Source organism: Scylla paramamosain, chromosome 43 (genome assembly GCF_035594125.1).
Source record: "Scylla paramamosain isolate STU-SP2022 chromosome 43, ASM3559412v1, whole genome shotgun sequence".
NCBI lineage: Eukaryota > Metazoa > Arthropoda > Malacostraca > Decapoda > Portunidae > Scylla > Scylla paramamosain.
Genome location: NC_087193.1, coordinates 12,374,884 through 12,382,267, shown reverse-complemented (window position 1 = coordinate 12,382,267; position 7,384 = coordinate 12,374,884). Strand labels below are relative to the sequence as shown.

Genomic DNA, 7,384 nt, shown 5'->3' with positions numbered 1-7,384 from the left:
AAACCTCCCGCGTCAGAGGAAGCATTACAACAACAACAGTTAAAACACAAACAACACATTTATTTCATTGTCTGCTGTTTCTTCATAGATACATTTACATTAAAGAGACCTAGATGACTGAAGCAGAAGTCTTCACTCTTGGCTGAGGGTGAAATGTTCCTCTTTTCTCTTGTGGACACCTGTGGGAACCATTACCAAACAAAACAAAGCAGTATTAAGCCAAACACCAAAAAAAAAAATATATGTAGAAGTCTTCATTCTTGACTGAGGGTGAAATGTTCCTCTTCTCTCTTGCGGACACCTGTGAGAACCCTTACCAAGCAAAACAAAGCAGTATTAAGCCACCCAAAAAAAAAAAAAAAAATTAACAAAACCGCGAAATATAACATCAATAAACTTAATATATAAATAAAACATGTAATTTATCAATAAATTTGCAAAAAAAATTATTTTCCCTCCCACCAATAAAATAATTAAATAAATCAAATAAGCTGTAAAAGAAAAATAATAAATATTTATGTTAGTATATTTGTTATTATGTTAGTATATTTGTTAGAGCCAGTAGTAGAAAATTACCACCACCACCACCACCACCACCACCACCACCCTAACTACATTCATTGTTTCTATAATGCCCTGTATATTGATAAAGTACTACTACTACTACTACTATTACTACTACTACTACCACCCACCACCACTATAGAATCTTCTGTGGTCTTGTATATTTCTTGCATTCCAAACACACTTCTGAAAAGAGAACACACACACACACACACCACACACACAAATAAAATAATAATATAATAAGAATATAATAATCTAGCACTCTTAATAATAATTATCTATCTTAATCTCACTCTTAATCTCACTCTTACTAATAATTATCTATCTCTGTATATATCTATCTAACTAACACTCTTAATAATAATTATCTATCTATCTTAATCTCACTCTTACTAATAATTATCTATCTGTATCTATCTATCTCTTTATCTCTTTACTTTGCCGGTAACCAAGATTATTTGCAGCACATTCCAGGATGGTGTGGGCCTGTTTCTGCTCCGTCATCTTTCTTCACTGTTCCTCACCATCACCTTCCTTCCAAGGTATCTGCAAATAACAGGGAAAATTAGAAGAGATGGTCATATTTCCTCCACCCACCCTGCCCTTCCTTATATATATATATATATATATATATATATATATATATATATATATATATATATATATATATACATATATATACATATATATACATATATACATATATATACATATATATACATATATATATATATATATATATATATATATATATATATATATATATATATATATATATATATATATATACATATATACATATATATATATATATATATATATATATATATATACATATATACATATATACATATATATATATATATATATATATATATATATATATATATATATATATATATATATATATATATATATATATATATATATATATATATATATATATATATATATATATATATATATATATATATATATATATATATATACATATATATATATATATATATATATATATATATATATATATATATATATATATATATATATATATATATATATATATATATATATATATATATATATACATATATATACATATATATACATATATATACATATATATACATATATATACATATATATACATATACATACATATATATATATATATACATATACATACATATATATATATATATATATATATATATATATATATATATATATATATATATATATATATATATATATATATATATATATATATATATATATATATATATATATATATATATATATACATATATATATATATACATATACATACATATATATATATATATATATATATATACATATATATACATATATATATATATATATATATATATATATACATATATATATATATATATATATATATATATATATATATATATACATATATATATATATATATATATACATATATATATATATATACATATATATATATATATATATATATATATATATATATATATATATATATATATATATATATATATATATATATACATATATATATATATATATATATATATATATATATATATATATACATATATATATATATATATATATATACATATATATACATATATATATATATATATATATATATATATATATATATATATATATATATATATATATATATATATATATATATATATATATATATATATATATATATATTTTTTTTTTTTTTTATGTAGGAGTGACACTGGCCAAGGGCAACAAAAATCTAAGAAAAAAAAAAGCCTACTGAAATGCCAGTCCCATAAAAGGGTCAAAGCAGTGGTCAAAAATTGGTGGATAAGTGTTTTGAAACCTCCCTCTTGAAAGAATTCAAGTTGTAGGAAGGTAGAAATACAGAAGCAGGCAGGGAGTTCCAGAGTTTACCAGAGAAAGGGATGAATAACTGAGAATACTGGTTAACTCTTGCATTAGAGAGGTGGACAGAATAGGGGTGAGAGAAAGAAGAAAGTCTTGTGCAGCGAGGCTGCGGAAGGAGGGGAGGCATGCAGTTAGCAAGATCAGAAGAGCAGTTAGCATGAAAATAGCGGTAGAAGACAGCTAGATATGCAACATTGCAGCGGTGACAGAGAGGCTGAAGACAGTCAGTTAGAGGAGAGGAGTTGATGAGACGAAAAGCTTTTGATTCCACCCTGTCTAGAAGAGCAGTATGAGTGGAATCCCCCCAGACATGTGAAGCATACTCCATATAAGGCCCTTGTACAGAGTTAGCAGCTGGGGGGGTGAGAAAAACTGGCAGAGACATCTCAAAACACCTAACTTCATAGAAGCAGTTTTAGCTAGAGATGAGATGTGAAGTTTCCAGTTCAGATTATAAGTAAAGGACAGAGCGAGGATGTTCAGTGTAGAAGAGGGGGACAGTTGAGCGTCATTGAAGAGGGGATAGTTGTCTGGAAGTTTGTGTCGAGTTGATAGATGGAGGAATTGAGTTTTTGAGGCATTGAACAATACCAAGTTTGCTCTGTCCCAATCAGAAATTTTAGAAAGATCAGAAGTCAGGCGTTCTGTGGCTTCCCTGCGTGATATGTTTACCTCCTTAAGGGTTGGACATCTATGAAAAGACGTGGAAAAGTGCAGGGTGGTATCATCAGCGTAGGAGTGGATAGGACAAGAAGTTTGGTTTAGAAGATCATTAATGAATAATAAGAAGAGAGTGGGTGACAGGACAGAACCCTGAGGAACACCACTGTTAATATATTTAGGAGAAGAACAAGGACCGTCTACCACAGTAGCAATATCACGGTCACAAAGGAAACTTAAGATGAAGTTACAGAGAGAAGGATAGAAACCGTAGGAGGGTAGTTTGGAAATCAAAGCTTTGTGCCAGACTCTATCAAAAGCTTTTGATATGTCCAAGGCAACAGCAAAATGGGTTCAATTTTAATAGTAATGTCGAGGCAATATATAAAAAAGTTAATTCTAGAATGCATTTCATGAGGAAACTTAAGAAACTTAAGATTAACACTAAAATTATGCAGTTATTCTATACAGCAGTAGTGCAGTCAGTCATTTCATTTTCCATCACATGTTGGTATGGTAATTGTAGCTCTGATTCTAAAAATAAACTAACCCGATTAATCAAAAACTGTGCAAAATTAGGCGTAAAAAATATCAATTCATTGATGGATATATACAGAAAGTTCTCTCCACAAAGATGCGAAGTAATTATCAATGAGGTAACACATCCACTGAATGGCCATTACCAAAAGTTACCCTAAGGGAAAAGGCTGAGATCATCAAAATGTAAAACAGCCCGATTGTGTAAGTCCTTTGTGCCGGCAAGTATCACAATTTTAAATAATGGCCCTCTCAACATATCATAGCTAACTATACTAAGACTTGGGAACCAGTTACCAGTTATCTTTTTATGTACCAGTTATCTTTTTATGTTTTAATCGTGTGAGTATGAATATTTTAGATTAATAAGACCTGTTAGTTTTAGACCTTGTATGAAAGATTCAATCTTTTATCAAAACACACAAGACAAATTTCATGTATGTTACGTGACCAATAAATAAATATTATTATTATTAAAAGTTTCAGCAAAATCTCTAAAAGAGGATGACCAAGACTCAAACTTTTAATAATAATAACAAACTTTTAATAATAATAAAACAAACTTTTAATAAATAATAATAATAATCATAATATTTATTTATTGGTCACGTAACTTACATGAAATTTGTCTTGTGTGTTTTCATAAAAGATTGAATCATTCATATATATATATATATATATATATATATATATATATATATATATATATATATATATATATATATATATATATATATATATATATATATATATATATATAATATATATATATATATATATATATATATATATATATATATATATATATATATATATATATATATATATATATATATATATATATATATATATATATATATATATATATATATATATATATATATATATATATATATATATATATATATATAAGCCTTCCATCAGCAGAATCTCATGCACTTTATATTTCTGCCCAGAACCATGCCAAGTCAGTTCTCCAACCAGCCAAAAACTCCTTCATTAACAGAAAGTGTCAAAATCTTTCAAGATCTAACTCCCCTCGTGACTTCTGGCATCTAGCCAAAAAATATCTCCAATAACTTTGCTTCTTCTTCTTCCCCTCCTTTATTTCAACCAGAAGGCACCAATGCCATCACATCTATTTCTAAGGCTTATGGACCTGATGGGGTCCCTCCTATTGTTCTCCGAAACTGTGCCTCCGTGCTTGCACCTTGCCTAGTCAAACACTTTCAGCTCTCTGTCAACATCTACCTTACCTTCTTGCTGGAAGTTTGCCTACATTCAACCTGTTCCTAAAAAGGGTGACCGTTCTAATCCCTCAAACTACCGTCCTATTGCTTTAATTTCCTGCCTATCTAGAGTTTTTGAATCTATCCTCAACAGGAAGATTGTTAAACATCTATCACTTCACAACCTTCTATCTGATCGCCAGTATGGGTTCCGTCAAGGCCACTCTACTGGTGATCTTCTGGCTTTCCTTACTGAGTCTTGGTCATCCTCTTTTAGAGATTTGGGTGAAACTTTTGCTGTTGCCTTGGACATAATAAAAGCTTTTGATCTTTTGATAGAGTCTGGCACAAAGCTTTCATTTCCAAACTACCCTCCCACGGTTTCTATCCTTCTCTCTGTAACTTCATCTCAAGTTTCCTTTCTGACCGTTCTATTGCTGCTGTGGTAGACGGTCACTGTTCTTCTAAATCTATTAACAGTGGTGTTCCTCAGGGTTCTGTCCTGTCACCCACTTTCTTCTTATTATTCATCAATGACCTTCTAAACCAAACTTCTTGTCCTATCCACTCCTACGCTGATGACACCACCCTGCACTTTTCCGCATCTTTTCATAGACGTCCAACCCTTCAGGAGGTAAACATTTCATGAAGGAAAGCCACAGGATGCCTGACTTCTGATCTTTCTAAAATTTCTGATTGGGGCAGAGCAAACTTGGTATTGTTTAATGCCTCAAAAACTCAATTCTCCATCTATCAACTCAACACAACCTTCCAGACAACTATCCCCTCTTCTTCAATGACACTCAACTGTCCCCCTCTTCCACACTGAACATCCTCGGTCTGTCCTTTACTTATAATCTGAACTGGAAACTTCACATCTCATCTCTAGCTAAAACAGCTTCTATGAAGTTAGGCATTCTGAGATATCTCTGCCAGTTTTTCTCACCCCCCCCAGCTGCTAACTCTGTACAAGGGCCTTTTTTTTTAAGTAGGAGTGACACTGGCAAAGGGCAACAAAAATCCAATAAAAAAAATGCCCACTGAAATGTCAGTCCCATAAAAGGATCAAAGCAGTGGTCAAAAATTGATGAATAAGTGTCTTGAAACCTCCCTCTTGAAGGAATTCAAGTCATAGGAAGGTGGAAATACAGAAGCAGGCAGGGAGTTCCAGAGTTTACCAGAGAAAGGGATGAATGATTGAGAATACTGGTTAACTCTTGCATTAGAGAGGTGGACAGAATAGGGGTGAGAGAAAGAAGAAAGTCTTGTGCAGCGAGGCCGCGGGAGGAGGGGAGGCATGCAGTTAGCAAGATCACAAGAGCAGTTAGCATGAAAATAGCGGTAGAAGACAGCTAGAGATGCAATACTGCAGCGGTGAGAGAGAGGCTGAAGACACTCAGTTAGAGGAGAGGAGTTGATGAGATGAAAATCTTTTGATTCCACCCTGTCTTCTCTCATCCCTATTCTTTCCACCTCTCTAATGCAAGAGTTAACCAGTATTCTCAATCATTCATCCCTTTCTCTGGTAAACTCTGGAACTCCCTGCCTGCTTCTGTATTTCCACCTTCCTATGACTTGAATTCCTTCAAGAGGAAGGTTTCAAGACACTTATCCTTCAATTTTTGACCACTGCTTTGACCCTTTTATGGGACTGCCATCTCAGTGGACATTTTTTTTTATTAGATTTTTGTTGCCCTTGGCCAGTGTCACTCCTACATAAAAAAAAAAAAAAAAAAAGATGATGTTTTTGGCAGTAGAAGCTTTTAGTATGAACACCCTTGACAACCAATGTTACCTCAACTAGAGTCCCTTGACCATAGCAAAGGTGTGGCACTTCACCTCTGCTACACTGAATAGGTCCTGCTGGATGTGGCAAGGGTTTTGAAGGGTGTTTTTGTGGTTCTAGTGACAGATGAACAAGATTCCTACATTACGAACAGGAAAAACAGTGAAGAGAATACTGCTAATGATCTGTGTGGCTCTTCAAAGTTGTAATGAAGGTGATAAATTAAATCTTTTTAATGTTAATGAGAGATAATCCTCATTTACACATCATTAGCAGCAGAAATATTTACTGATACTTACTGGTAGACTGTCACACTCCTCTGGTACATAAGCAATTAGTCCTCAGGCTGGTGTTGATGGCTCTGCTCACACTGGGGTGTCCACTTGGCAGGGTGGTGGTGGTGGTGGAGGTGATGGTGGTGGTGCCAGCAGTAACAGCTCTGTGGTGTGGCTAGTGGTGGTTCATCTTAATTGTTCTTGTTTCTTGCTTTCTTCTGTAATTTAAAGTTTTGACTGAGTAACAAGTGAAGATGCACAGTTGTCTAGTAAGCTTATGAAGGGAAAATGTTTCAACATCTGTCAAGCTCTAAATCAGTTTTCCTCCCATCTTTAATAATCTGTTGACAAATTATCACCATTATCAGTTTGTTGACTTCTTCAAAGCC

General features: G+C 31.9%; 1 long non-coding RNA gene across 1 annotated transcript in view; it reads right to left on the bottom strand.

The window, feature by feature from the left end:
* Window positions 1-632: 632 nt before the first annotated feature.
* LOC135093390 (uncharacterized) overlaps window positions 633-7,384 on the bottom strand; it is a 10,892-nt gene continuing 4,140 nt past the window's right edge. Inside the window, exons 2-3 of the long non-coding RNA XR_010263335.1 lie at window positions 7,020-7,213; window positions 633-1,113 (exon numbers count right to left, since the gene is read on the bottom strand). This is a non-coding gene — a long non-coding RNA (uncharacterized LOC135093390). The remainder of the gene's footprint in view (window positions 1,114-7,019; window positions 7,214-7,384) is intronic.